This window comes from Pleurodeles waltl, chromosome 10 (assembly GCF_031143425.1).
Source record: "Pleurodeles waltl isolate 20211129_DDA chromosome 10, aPleWal1.hap1.20221129, whole genome shotgun sequence".
Classification (NCBI taxonomy): domain Eukaryota; kingdom Metazoa; phylum Chordata; class Amphibia; order Caudata; family Salamandridae; genus Pleurodeles; species Pleurodeles waltl.
This window is the reverse complement of record NC_090449.1, coordinates 57,482,461-57,497,296: the sequence shown is the minus strand read 5'-3', so window position 1 is coordinate 57,497,296 and position 14,836 is coordinate 57,482,461. Positions and strand designations below refer to the sequence as shown.

Here is a 14,836-nt window from a genome sequence, read left to right as displayed (position 1 = left end):
CACGCCCAGCCTGCCTCCCTCCACCGCTCCCAGCCTGCCTCCCTCCACCGCTCCCAGCCTGCCTCCCTCCACCGCTCCCAGCCTGCCTCCCTCCACCGCTCCCAACCTGCCCCCTCCACCGCTCCCAGCCTGCCCCCCACCACCACTCCCAGTCTGCCCCCCTCCACCACTCCCAGCCTGCCTCCCTCCACCACGCCCAGCCTGCCCCCCTCCACCACGCCCAGCCTGCCTCTCTCCTTCACTCCCAGCCTGCCTCTCTCCTTCACTCCCAGCCTGCCTCCCTCCTTCACTCCCAGCCTGCCTCCCTCCCTCCATCACTCCCAGCCTGCCTCTCTCCATCACTCCCAGCCTGCCTCCCTCCCTCCACCACTCCCAGCCTGCCTCTCTCCATCACCCCCAGCCTGCCTCTCTCCATCACTCCCAATCTGCCCCCCCACTCCCAGCTTGCCTCCCTACACCACTCCCAGTCTGCCCCCTCCACCACTGCCAGTCTGCCTTCCTCCACCACTTCCAGCCTGCCTTCCTCCACCATTCCCAGCCTGCCTTCCTCCACCACCATTCCCAGCCTGCCTCCCTCCACTACTACCAATCTGCCTCCCTCCATCACTGCCAGTCTGCCTCCCTCCACCACTCCCAATCTGCCTCCCTCCACCACACCCAGCCTGCCCCCCTCCACCACGCCCAAGCCTGCCTCTCTCCATCACTCCCAGCCTGTCTCTCTCCATCACTCCCAGCCTGCCTCTCTCCATCACTCCCAGCCTGCCTCCCTCCACCACTCCCAATCTGCCCCCCCACTGCCAGCCTGCCTCCCTACACCACTCCCAGTCTGCCCCCCTCCACCACGCCCAGTCTGCCTCCCTCCACCGCTCCCAGCCTGCCCCCCTCCACCGCTCCCAGCCTGCCCCCCTCCACCGCTCCCAGCCTGCCCCCCTCCACCGCTTCCAGCCTGCCCCCCTCCACCACTCCCAGCCTGCCCCCCTCCACCACTCCCAGCCTGCCCCCCTCCACCACTCCCAGCCTGCCCCCCTCCACCACTCCCAGCCTGCCCCCCTCCACCACTCCCAGCCTGCCCCCCTCCACCACTCCCAGCCTGCCCCTCTCCACCACTCCCAGCCTGCCTCCCTCCATCACTCCCAGCCTGCCCCGCCACCACCACTCCCAGTCTGCCCCGCCACCACCACTCCCAGTCTGCCCCCTTCCACCACTCCCAGCCTGCCTCCCTCCATCGCTCCCAGCCTGATTCCCTCCACCACTCCCAGCCTGCCCCCTCCATCACTCCACGTCTGCCCTCTCCATCACTCCCAGCCTGCCTCCCTCCACCACTCCCAGCCTGCCCCCTCCATCACTCCACGCCTGCCCCCCCACCACCGCTCCCAGTCTGCCCCCCCACCACCGCTCCCAGCCTGCCTCCCTCCACCGCTTCCAGCCTGCCTCCCTCCACCACTCCCAGCCTGCCTCCCTCCACCACTCCCAGCCTGCCCCCTCCATCACTCCACGTCTGCCCCCCTCCACCACTCCTAGCCTGCCCCCCCACCACCACTCCCAGTCTGCCCCCCCTCCACCACTCCCAGTCTGCCCCCCTCCACCACTCCCAGCCTGCCTCCCTCCACCACTCCCAGCCTGCCTCCCTCCACCACTCCCAGCCTGACCCCCTCCACCACTCCCAGCCTGACCCCCTCCACCACTCCCAGCCTGACCCCCTCCACCACTCCCAGCCTGCCTCCCTCCATCACTCCCAGCTTGCCCCCCTCCACCACTCCCAATCTGTCCCCCAACTCCCAGCCTGCCTCCCTACACCACTCCCAGTCTGCCCCCTCCACCACTGCCAGTCTGCCTTCCTCCACCACTTCCAGCCTGCCTTCCTCCACCATTCCCAGCCTGCCTTCCTCCACCATTCCCAGCCTGCCTCCCTCCACTACTACCAATCTGCCTTCCTCCACCGCTCCCAGCCTGCCCCCCCCACCACTCCCAGTCTGCCCCCTCCACCACTGCCAGCCTGCCTTCCTCCACCACTGCCAGCCTGCCTTCCTCCACCACTGCCAGCCTGCCTTCCTCCACCACTCCCAGCCTGCCTCCCTCCACTACTACCAATCTGCCTCCCTCCACCACTCCCATCCTGCCCCCTCCATCACTCCCAGCCTACCTCCCTCCACCACTCCCAGCCTGCCCCCCTCCATCGCTCCCAGCCTGCCCCCCTCCACCACTCCACGTCTGTCCCCCTTCACCACTTTCAGCCTGCCCCCTCCACCACTCCCAGCCTACCCCCTCCACCACTCCCAGCCTGCCCCCCTCCACTACTCCACGTCTGTCCCCCTTCACCACTTTCAGCCTGCCTCCCTCCACCTCTCCCGGCCTGCCTCCTCGCTCTATCACTTCTAGCCTGCTCCACTCCCAGTTGGGCCATCTATCACCTTCCAGTCTGCTCCTCTATCAGTCCCAGTGCGCCCTCCCTCATCACTCCTAATGTGTTCCTCCATCACTTCCAATCCGCCCCATATCATTCCCGTGGAGCCCCCATCACCTCTAATGACCTTCAAGTTCCCTCTTTGTTAGGCACAGTCTGACCTCACTTCAGTCTGATCCTGCGTCCATCACAGTCTTCGGGATGTGTCAGAACAGCCCCCTCCAATGGACCACGACTGTCTGCCCCAGCCCGACCGAATCTGCCTCATCGTCACTTCATTTCTGCCCCCCCCCCCCCCCCCCGACACTTCCAGTGTAACTGCTCCCCATGTCCGACCTAGCCTGCCCCGCTCATTCCCAGTCCTGCCCCTCCACCACTTACATTCTACCCAACCCATCCATCCATCAATCCATCACTCGCGCCTGCCCCCTCCAGCTCTTCAGTCATTGTCCCGGCCCCGCTGTCACTCCCTGTTTGATGTTCGCATCAGTCACAGCCTGGTTCCTGCTCCTGCATCCTTGTGCCCGCGTGGGATGCAGCTGACAACTCTGTGGTATGTTCACAGCACCCTCGGCTGCGGTACCCCTGCACCCTCGCTTGTGGTACCCCTGCACCTTCTCCAGCAGTACCCCCTTCACCCTCTCCAGCGGTGCCCGTGACCCCTCGGCTGTGGTACCCCTGACACTCTCCAGAGGTAACCCTGTACCCTATCCATTGATAGTCCTGCACCCTCTCCAGTGGTACCCCTGCACCCTGTGGTACCCCTGCACCCTCTCCAGTGGTACCCCTGCACCCTGTGGTACCCCTGCACCCTCTCCAGTGGTACCCCTGCACCCCCTCCAGTGGTACCCCTGCACCCTGTGGTACCCCTGCACCCTCTCCAGTGGTACCCCTGCACCCTCTCCAGTGGTACACCTGCACCCACTATACAATTCCAGCGTCTTGTTTCACAAGCATTGCTGTGACTGACAAAGGTAAGCCGGAAAGGCCTGAGATCCCAAAACAGTGATCACAGTGCGAGAGCGAAGACAGAACTGGAGACGTCCTAGAGCCCACCCCCTGAGGGACGCGGACAGACTGGATCACCCTGTGGACTGTGCGCTCTCGTGCTGTCCTGTGCGCTCAACATGGCGTTCTGTGCGCTCTCCCGTGGGGTCATGTGCGCTCTCCCATGGGGTCATGTGCGCCGTCACGGTCTCTCAGCCCTCTCCATTGGTACTCTGGTGACGTCATAGTGCTCTCTCCAGTGGCACCCTGGTGATGTCACAGTGCCCTCTCCAGTGTAGCCTTCGTGATATCACAGTGCCCTCCAGATGACCCGGTGACCTCTCCTGTGGTGCGGTATTGATGTTGCTGTGTTCTCTCCTGTGGTGCCCTCGTGATGTCACAGTGCCCTCTCCTGTGTTACCCTAGTGATGTTGTAGTGCTATGTCCCATGGTACCCTAGAGATGTCATAGTGCTCTGTCCTATGGTATCCTAGTGATGTCACAGTGTCTTGCCCTCTGATGCCCTTGTGATGTCACAGTGCCCTCTCCTGTGGTGAATTACTAATGTCACAGTGACTTCTCTAGAGGAACCCTTGCGATGTCACAGTGTCCTTTGCTGTAGTGCCCTAGTGATGTTGCAGTGCCCTCTCCAGTGGAGCCATCGTGATGTCATAGAGCCCTTTCCTATGGTGCCCACGTGACGTCATAGTGACCTCTCAGGGTCCCTTGTGATGTCACAGTGCCATTTCGTGTAGACCCTTAGTGTTGTCACGGTGCCCTCTCCTGTGATGCCCTAGTGATGTTACAGTGCCCTCTCCTTTAGTGCCCAAGTGTTGTCTCAATGCTTTCTCCCATGGTACGCCAGTGAAGTCTTAGTGCCCTCTCCCGAGGTACCCCAGTGATGCAACTTTGCCCTCCGCTGGGGTACCTTAGTGATGCTACAGTGCCCTCTAGATGTCACAGTGCCCTTGTGAAGTCACAGCTCCCTCTCCTGATGCCCTCGTGATGTCACAGTGTGGTGCCATCACCTTTGTCTGTGCCCTATCTTGTGGTGCTGACATAGTGGCACTTTACCTTCGCTCGTGGTGCCCGTATAGCGTGAGTGCACCCTCCCCGCGCCCCCCTGCGCTCTTCTGTGGTCCCACTGTGGCTCTCCTCTGGTGTGGCCAGTTGAAGGGCAGTCCATTGTGTATTCTGGGGGCAAACACATGTCTCCGCACTGCCAGGGATCAGCATTCCCTCCAGAGGGCCCAGGGCTGGCAGCAGGCCAGAGCAGTCAGGGCGTTCCCTTGGAGTGTTTTATACCAACCTTGTTGTGGGCAGGTATGTCACGGGTGGCAGGGGTGCCAGCGGGGCCAGGCTGCGGAACGACGCGCAGCCGTGCCAAAAAGGTTTTGTCTTTCCATCCTTCCATTCTCTTCCCCTCCTCCTCTCATCCCCCTCTATTATCGACTTCTGTATGCCCCCCCCTCCCCCCACTCCCCACCCTTTCTCTCGTCCCTCTGTGTTGAAAAAAAAGTCCACCCTGCCCTACATAGTGATACCAAAACCTACGGGAGTGCTGGAGCAAGTGACCACAGCATGTGAAAACACACACCGAAACAAGCACTGGCAAGCCAACAGGGCTTGGTTTGTATACCTACTGGCTTTACCAATGTCTTTTGCCGATGCCACGAAGCATCAGAAAAAGCAAAATGTATTTTGCTTATGTTGTGCAGGGGCGGGAGGGACGATGACGAGGCGCGTGATTCCGCTCTTGTGTGAATGTGTGCTGAGTTATGTGGGCAATGAAAAACGGGTGAACTGAAAATGCTGCCCACAAATATGCTTGATTAAAAAACGTGGTCATAATAACATTAAACCAAAACAAATATCTCATGTTAAAAATCTGCAGGAGGTTTAGGGAAAAGCTTTAAACATTAAAAAAAATCAGCACAGACAAAGCGTAATCAATAAAAGAAAATTAAACTGTCTCTTTAGTTAACAACAGTTTGGAATTAAACAAATATGAATCAATCTTTTTAGGGCGAATTTACTGTGAGAAACATTGCAGCTAATATTTTTTCATACCCCATGATTGACACCTAAGGTGACCAATCGCCAGAAGCTCCCTGGAGGATGGGTAGACTCCGGGCATAGGGGAGTGTGAAACACTGCTACCCTCCACGCCCCCCCCAGGCATCACTAGGAGGGGTAGAGAATATAAATATGGCTCTTCGTAGTAGCCGCATACGATTTTACCAAACTTGATTTTATGAAATTGTATCTAATGTAGTTTTTGACCCTTTTTCACCTGAGCCTTCTGATGGTACATAGTAAAAAAAAACTATTCGTAACATAATTATAGTCTGTGCTGTGAGACTGTTTGAGTAAGGAGTATATTTGCTTAAGTTCTGAAGGGTCAAAAAAGTAACAAAACATAGCGCCTATTTACTGCTATACACTGCAAAGGCCCACGAGTGCAGCGCAAAATTATGTTGTGTGATGTGGTCACAAAATAAAATAATGGAAAGAGTGTTTAAACTTTTCAAACACTCACCCCCATTCAAGGATCTGGGTTTAACCCATCATTATTTTGCTCTCCACGTCACCTCAGTTTGGACCCAGCCATATGCAAATCAGTGTTGACCCAGCTCCCCATGGGAACAGTCCAGCCCAAACTGCCAAGCCAGGTCCTTCCTGGATTGGAAACAAGCATCCTGGGATCAGTTTTGGGGGTATCACCGCCTCATCGGCCAGATTACCTTGAATCCAGTGGCACAGAGAGCAAGGGACCCACATCTGGGCATACTCTGGACACTCAGGGCGCACACAGCAACACCACAAAATAAAATGATGGATGAAGTGTTGAAACTTTTCAAACATTCACCTCCAGTCACAGACCTGGGTTTAGTCCATCGTTATTTTGTTCACCTTGTCACCCCAGTTTGGACGCAGCCATATGCACATGAGTCTTGACCCTGCTCCTCATGGGAACAGTCCAGTTCGAACTATGAGGCCAGGTCCTCCCTGGACTGTTTCCATGGGGAGCAGGGCAAAGACTGATTTGCGTTTGGCTGGATACAAACTCTGGTGATGTGGTGAGCAAAATAACAATGGATCAAACCCAGATCTGTGACTGGGGGTGAGTGTTTGAAAAGTTTCAACACTGCGCCCTTCATTTTATTTTGTGATCACTCAGGCGATCATTAGTAACTCTACGCCTGATGGAGTAAAGCGGGTTGAAACCAATGATTTCTCTTAGCTGGGCAAAGTTTTTTTTGGGTTACTCTACAGAGAACAGTATTTCTAGAATGTTCATTTAAACAAACATCACTTTAAAAAGAAGCATTGGCAAAGCCAATAGGGATACCAGTCTTTTTCTGGTCTAAAAAGAGCACATTGCCATCACAGTCCCCAACACGGAAGGAAACTACTCTGTGTGTGGATGGGATCCCTATGAAGGAACATAAGCCCCTCACAAACAGTTGGGGCTGATGTGAGCTGACCTACTGCTCCTTGCTGTCGTGGGAGGAAGAAAAACATGAGCCAGATAAATAGATGGAAAGGGCTGCTTGGAAGCCGCTATAGATTTTTTATGCACATAAGTTCTATAAAATCAAAATGTCTTGGCTAAACCCAGAACTAAAGAAGACTGCTGTACGGGGGTTGGTCTAACTTGTTCCAACAAGGAATCTGAAGTAAGTTTAAAATGCTGAAAATTATGAAAACTGTAAATTTGATTCATGCAGTGAAATAACATAACAGTGTATTCTCACAGCAAGTCTCCTACATTCTTAAAGATTTTTAATATGCCATTTCACAACATATCTATATAATAGTTGCAGAACATCCATTGCTCAGTGCTCCAACCCATTTCTCATTTTTGGTCTTGAAAATACAAGAGCATAAATAGAAAAGTGGAGCCTACCAGGTAAATCATTTGTACACAGCAGTCAGATAAGGTTTATTGACACGTCAGATAAAGCTGTCGATGTGTGTCGGTGTGTGATGATGTTTCCACTGAACGATGAATGGCATGGTCATAATCCAGAATGCGAAATTTGGGCAACTGGGTAGGATGTGGCCAAATAGTCCAAGAGGCTTGGTCAATTAATTAGGACTATGTAAAATCAAAACATTGGCTAATGAGACTGATCTCACTCCCGCAGAGGCAGCTTGACTGAAGCTGTGATGCTAATGGACAGTGCAGCGCATATGGCCCTGGAGTCAACATCCACTAATGTTGCCGGCAGGAGTCAGTTTCCCTTCTTACTGCTGAAACTGGAGCATGGCAGGTGGTGACCCTGCAGCTTTCGCCCTCACTAAGGCCCCGGCTGCAAATGTACATGTCTTGGGGCAGACGTGGAACCATGGGTAATCTAAGCCCTAAGTTTGTATGTACTTATACTGCCTGACGTTATCAACATAAAAACACATCTCTGTACAAAAGAGAGTTTTAGAGAGGGTGATGCAGAAGGAGAGGGAGTGTGAACATTAAGGATGATGGACTGAATGATCAGGGCCATGAAGAGATTGTGTGTCAGAGGTGTGGGTGTGTGTGAGAGCAGAGTGGGAAATCTTCAGACGACCAGAAGATCTTCTGCCCTACTTATCCAGTACTAAACCTTACACTCAACTCGTCCAATGAACCTCAATTGTTATCTGCTACACACTTAATTTTTAAAGAGACTAACACTTGGCTCACCCAATGCACCTCTATCAAATCTACCCACCCCCAATTGTTTTGGTACTAGGACTTATAAACATCTCATCAACACACCATCACCTCATTTTCCACCACTACTATTCTGATTTTAAGATCTATACACAGCTTATCTAACACGCCTCGACCTGCTTTTCCACTGCTATTAAACTCTTTGCAGTAAGAACCACGCTTAGGTCCTCCAATGCAAGTCAATGTGCCTCTATTCAGCACTAGAACCTACACCAAGTGCATCCAACTAACTTCCTAGTGATTGATTAGTCTCTACCATACTAGTAGTGAGACTACTTCTCCGCTTGTCCAATGCACCAAAGCCTGGTGTACCATCACTACTATTTCAGCACCGAGGCCTACACTTATATTGTCCATAACATCTCATGCTGGTCTACTACTCCTGTTATTTTGGTTGTATGACCTACAGTCACTTTGACTGATGCACCTCAAACTACTGTATTATGCTCTATAATCTTGTGCTATGGCCTATATCTAGTTAGTCAACTCAACCCGACCTGCTCCTCCACCTCTACAATTCAGGCACTAACATCTACTCTCAGCTCAAGCAATGCACCTCAACCCAATGCACCACCACTGCTACTTCAGTACTATGGGCCTGATTTAGATAGTGGCGGGGGTTTGACGGAATACAAGAAAAGAGAATGAGCTACAGCTAATGTTCACTGTTATCTACAATGTAAAACAACCAAACAATCAAGATGACTGAAATACAAAAAATGATGTTTATTACATATGTATGTACAACATCAAGAAAACACAATAATCAAAGTTAAATATATAAATATTTACATATTCACAGGGAAAGACACACACACTTATATACAGTGAATAGACAGAGACAAAGTGTTATACGAGACAAAACACAAAAGATAATGGAAACATAACATTGAAAAAAAGAACAAAAGATCCAAATTGTCCAAAATACAATAAAATACAAATTAGATATATGCTTTCTCTACGGCACTGCTTTAAGGCCTTAATACTATTCACAGTTGTGACATGTTGTAACTTAGAACCAGATCGCGTCTCCACCTAATTCATAAAGAAAAATTACTTGGACCCTAAAGTTCATAATCCATTATAACAACTGTCGGAACTAAGCCTACGCGCGTTTCGGCGGCAAACCTCCGATTTGTAAAGCCGCCTTCATCAGGGCAGTTCCTTTTTTAATGTTAGATGGCTAATGTCGCAGATATTTTAAATTCTCGTCTTTCCCATCCAAATCAGATCTGATAAACATAAAAAATAACAATAAGAAATACCATACTAATACGTTTAATCCAATTCCTTAAGATTCAGCTATCCACCTGCATGATACCTCAAACCAATTATCATCAAAAAAGATTTAAAGTGCACGAACGAAGAAATCAAGTGAAAAGATAAATAAAAAGTGATTAAAAAACCAATAAGAACCGTAAAAATTCAACACCAAAAGGTGGTGCAAAAAAATTAAAATTCAAAACACCCAATACATGCAGAGAACACCATCAGATATATGTGATTTCCCAGACTAATCTCCACAATAGATGTATTAATAATATTAAATACCAGATGACAATGTTGGTGCGTTCCCTCATAAAGAGAACACAGAAGGACTGATTCTCTAGCTTCAGCTTTTGATCACACGGGGCTCCTTATACAGGCATTCAGCCAGATTCACAGATCCATCTCTATTTCAAAGCAGAAAACCTTAAGTCAATAAAAGAAATCCATAAGTCTAATAGACCAATCTTTTCCCTATAGAAACAATAACTTATTCCTTAACATACCAAAAATAGTCCTCAAAATAACCGGATTTCTAGGGGAATCAGTACCCACAGCTTCCATCAGTCTTCCATCTATACATGAAAAGAGACGGGGTAAAAGAAAATCAAGAATATAACAAAAATAGGGTTCCCCTACCTCGAGTATTCTCTCTTATCTCTTATTCTAAGAAATTAACTGGAGTCTCTTATCCTTAATAATACAGAAAGCGGCTCAGATGTATTAGGAACATTCTTAATTAAGGTTTCACCATCCCATCTAGTTCAAGGTTGAGTGGTAAAAATCCTCAATGTATACAAGATAGTAATCGTATGCACTAAAAGACTACTCCTTTCAGGTTCAACATTAACTCAAGAACCCCTCATTCAAATGAAAAACTATAATTTTTGGAGAGGAAATACCCTACCTTCTAATGCACCGATTTCCCAATGGCACGAGAACGCCCGGTAAAAGATTGCCAAATGCGGCATTCTCCATTTTGAAGTCAGGCATTCAATTACCAATCGCGGTAAAAACCGCGAGACGACTAACGAAATCGTGCGCTTTCGTACAGAAAGAGCATCAGAAAATAGCGTCGGCCATCTTGGAATGGTCATAAATGCAACCTACTAATTAGGAAAAAGCCCGAAAATAAGACGAAAAAATAATCCGGATTGCAAAAAACATACCGTCAGAGAATAAGGTCGGCCATCTTGGAATGGTCATAAATATAGCCAACTGATTAAGAAAAAGACCCCTACTTTTGACGGAAACCTTGTCTGCCGGCTTGGCGATCTACCTGCTCGATGTAGATGTTGGCTGTTGCAAAGACTTTAACCCGCCCGAGTCCTGCAGTCTCTGCCAAGAATTCTCATCCACCGCGACAGCGCCATAGGAAATTGTGGCTGGTGGCGGGACCCCAACCACACTTACCGCTGTGCAGATTTGGGTGTGCCTTATCCCCAAGCAAAATGTGGTGGTTTGACCTCCACTTCTGAGTTGGCGAATTGGTGGGGGAGAAAGGGATGAAAACTCAATTTTTTAACCCAATAACACTTTTATTTCCAGCTGGACAACTCTGTTGCTGCTGCCACTGGACCAGGGAAAAATCTGGACACCCCTGTTACTGGATGCAAAAGTAGGGAACCCGCATTGTCTGTGTACATGAGCTCGGGACCACTGCAGACATATACATGTCACAGTATTTTTTTTTATTACTGTTACATGCATATGTCGGGGATATGAGTGGGTTAGACATGAATAGGGACACACTGGTACACAACACATATTGTACACACACACACAAATGTCATTTTGGCGTCAGTATTCAATGCCAAATGAATGCTTGCACCACAATGGCGGTACAATCACACTTGTCAACTGTGTCCAAGTGTGCACATTGCAAGGGGACCTGTACCTGTAATGTTTTGCTTTGAGTTGTTTGTGTGACTCAGTACGTCTATGTGTGTGTGTGATGCGATGGGCTGGGTGAGGTAGAGGGAGCTTGAGTGGGTGACGTGGCTATGTCAGTATGTGTGCCTCTTGCATATGGCACCATTGTGTTATGTTGCTGCGTGCAACATTCATGTGAGTGTTGTTGTGTGGTGGTCGTTGTCATGATGTGTGTAGTTGTGATGTGTGAGTGAGTTTGTGTAGTTGTGGTTGTGTCATGTGTGAATATTGCATCAATAGTGTGTGATTGTTATATCATGGGATGTACGTCTATGTGTGTTTGCGGCATGTACGTGTTGTTTTTTGGCAGAATGGCAATGGATAATGGTATGTTGTGTTGTGTGTGTGATGCAGGAGGGCACATATTACAAATGTAGAGTATGTGTGTGGGAGTGTGTAAGACTTACCTCTATTCCACAGCCATTGCCTGATGTCTATTGGGTCCAGAGATGCCCTCTCTCCGTAAGCAAACCGTCACCAGTACACGGCCTGCAGGACTGTAATATCTAAATACAGCGGGTGAACGGTCGTCGATTTGATGGTCCTCTCGGGTCCGCTGTCTGCACAGTGTGGTGGTTACACCACCAAGATCTAAATCAGGCCCTAAGACTTACACTCAGCTGCCTATTGCACTTTAATGTGATTTGACACCCTGAATACTCCTGTATAGAGAGCTACACCGAAGCAGATGCACCTCCATCCTGATGCCCATCTCCCCCTCTGTCCACTCCCGCTCGACGCCTTGAAGCATGGGTTGGGCTCTGCGCTACCGCGTCCAGTCCTGATGTGTGTGTGCGTCCTTCTCTCACCACAGCTTCCCATCACACATTCATTAGCCCCACCCCCACTCTCTCCTGTGTCAGCCCTGCTGTTGAAGCTTGGCTTCAGACAATGCTGTAGTCTGCATAAAATCATTGTGGTTTGAAAAATGCTGCCCAATCAATAAATCAATCCATACCTTCTCTAACTTCATTAATAACTTCGACCCTCTCGTATGCCTTCCCATGCAGACTGAGAGGAACCAAGGAGTTACCACAAGGAACTAGGGTGAGGAGTGGGGCTGTTGCCCATGAGTGGCAGGATGGGCCAGTTGGCATATTGAACTCACCACCCTAATGCAAACCCCAACATATACCATAGTTCGTGGATGATGGCACAACCTCTCTGCAGTGCAGCTGGTTCACGTGGAACATGAATGTCCACTTTTTACAAACTCAGCACCAGTATTCAGGTTGTGCCTCTAATTGGAAGATACGGGAATTGTCTGACAGTGTGTTATTTGCCCAGGATCACACAATGTTGGCTAGGATAGATGAGATTAGAAAGATTGTTTTCTACTTCTGTTGTTGACAAAGTAATTAGGCATGGGTGAAATTTTAATTACACTAGAATAATTGGAGTAAGTTTGGTAATTTTTGTGTCTTGAAAATTGTGTGGTTACGCCAGTTTGCATAATAACTAGTAATTTGGCAGAAAAATTCTACTGCAGGAGCACAGAAACAATGAATTTAGGGAGTGCAAGCCAAGCTGCTGCTGGTTGTGTTCGGTTGCATTTTGAGTGGTTTTCGTAGCGCAAAATGCATCCTGGGGTCGATTTTGAACAAAAGAGTGCTTTTTGTGCTAAGGAAATAGTGATATATTCTGGTTTATGCCCCTCGTATAATTGCACATAATTTCACATTATTTTGCTGTAATTTCGCATAATTACGCTACAGCAAATTACGCGTATTAGGCCCACCATTAATATCGAAATCAGAGCTACACCCTATTAGATATCACTGGTGGCTCGGAAACTGCGTGGCATCCCAGTGGCTATGGCATTGTGGTCATCCCAAACCAGGTTCAGCTGTCAGCACAGCTCAGACTTCAGGGTTACCAGCTGGGTATATAGGTTAGTACTGCCCCTTCGTATAGAAACAGCTTATATATATGGACAGGTCTTTACACTGTCGGAGAAAGAGTACACCAATAAATGAATAGATCTATATAGCTCAGCTCTGCAAACTAAATAACCTCAAGGCGCTTTCTGGCTAAATTTGGTGAAAACACAGAGAAACCCCCCACGTCTTCGGTTAAGTAAACCATGGTAAACAAGACTACAAGCCACACTCTACAAAACTCCTCAATAAACACAGACAGACGGGTGCACGACTTCATGGTTTGGGGAGCATATTTGGGGTCCTCTGCGGACAGAGGGAGGACCTAGAAACAGCAGGTGGAAACGATATTTTGAAGCGTGGTGTCCATGCAGTGGCCAACCCCGATCCCCTTGGAATAGACCGTTTAACAAGGACATCCTGTCCCCATAGCTTCGATCCGCTAACCAGGCCTTAATGTGAATATCGACTGCTGGGGGCAGTAATCAACCCACCGGTGACCGACGACCGAAGAGTACGAGGGCTTAGTGACATATTGTGTGTTTCGGGAGATTCGAGGACCGACCCTGCCCAAACCCTACTGGCACAACCAACTTGGCACAGAATGTCCCTGTCAAGCAACAGGCGAGGATACATACATTTGCAGATAAAAAAGACCATCAATTCTCCAAAATACAATAAAGAGTAACAACCACTTATCTCGAAGATGACCACTATTCAAACATAGCACAAACAGCTCCTGAATACCCTCAATGTACGGTACTAAATGACCTAAAAAAACAGAGAGCATCATGGTCCAATTCCTAATGCATTCTGGGACTTGTAGTGTTGATTCACTTGATTTGAACCAGTAAGGCGCCAGGGGCATAAATGACTGGAGAAAGCAGTGCACATGCCTGCAGCACTAAAGTGTCCTATTTATAAGAGTCGTGTGAATGGAATGCACAAGTCTAGAAGGGACACGGGGTCAGATTGAAGTTGTTTGGAAAGGGAAAGCCCGGGACTGGAAACACGGTGCCTTCCTTGGCATGGAGTCCCCTGGTGACGATAGCTATCTGGGCAGGAGGGCTATAAACAACTCACATCAAACGGAGATGAAGCCAAGACTCCGCCTTACCTCAGAGTGCGGGTGAAGCGCTCTACTCCAGAGGGGATGAAGGATGCGAGATCGCGCGCGCTGTCCTCGCGCCACCGCTCCCGGGTCAGCTTCTGATCTCTGCCGCCCCGACGCCTGCTGCTGCCTGTTATGAGGCTGTGCGGAGAAGGGAGGGGTAGTTGTCACCAGCCCCCCCTGCGGGTGACTGGCATTCTCTCCGCCAATCAGAGAGCCTGGAGTACTGAGAGCCCTCCAATGGCAGAGGTGGAGTGGGTCTTACCGGCAGGGATGATGTCATGGCGCTCTGGCCTGCAGGGATGGAGATTGCACGCTTGATAGGAATAGCCTCTGATGGTGCTCTGAGCTCAGCCCTGAGGATGAGCTCAGCCCTGGGCCCTGATGCATCCCAGCAGTGTGCTTGTGAAGGGCAATCTATCTATCTATCTATCGATCGATCGATCTATCTATCTACCTATCTATCTATCTATCTATCTATCTATCTATCTATCTATCTATCTATCTATCTATCTATCTATCTACCTATCGATCGATCTATC

At 49.9% G+C, this 14,836-nt stretch overlaps 1 protein-coding gene across 1 annotated transcript in view; it reads right to left on the bottom strand.

Moving 5' to 3' along the window:
- The window catches only part of LOC138261037 (leucine-rich repeat neuronal protein 1-like), an 85,523-nt gene extending 71,090 nt beyond the window's left edge, over positions 1 to 14,433 (bottom strand). The window contains exon 1 of the mRNA XM_069209655.1: positions 14,301 to 14,433. The gene's annotated coding sequence lies outside the window, so the exon portion shown is untranslated. The remainder of the gene's footprint in view (positions 1 to 14,300) is intronic.
- Between the last annotated feature and the right edge of the window lie 403 nt (positions 14,434 to 14,836).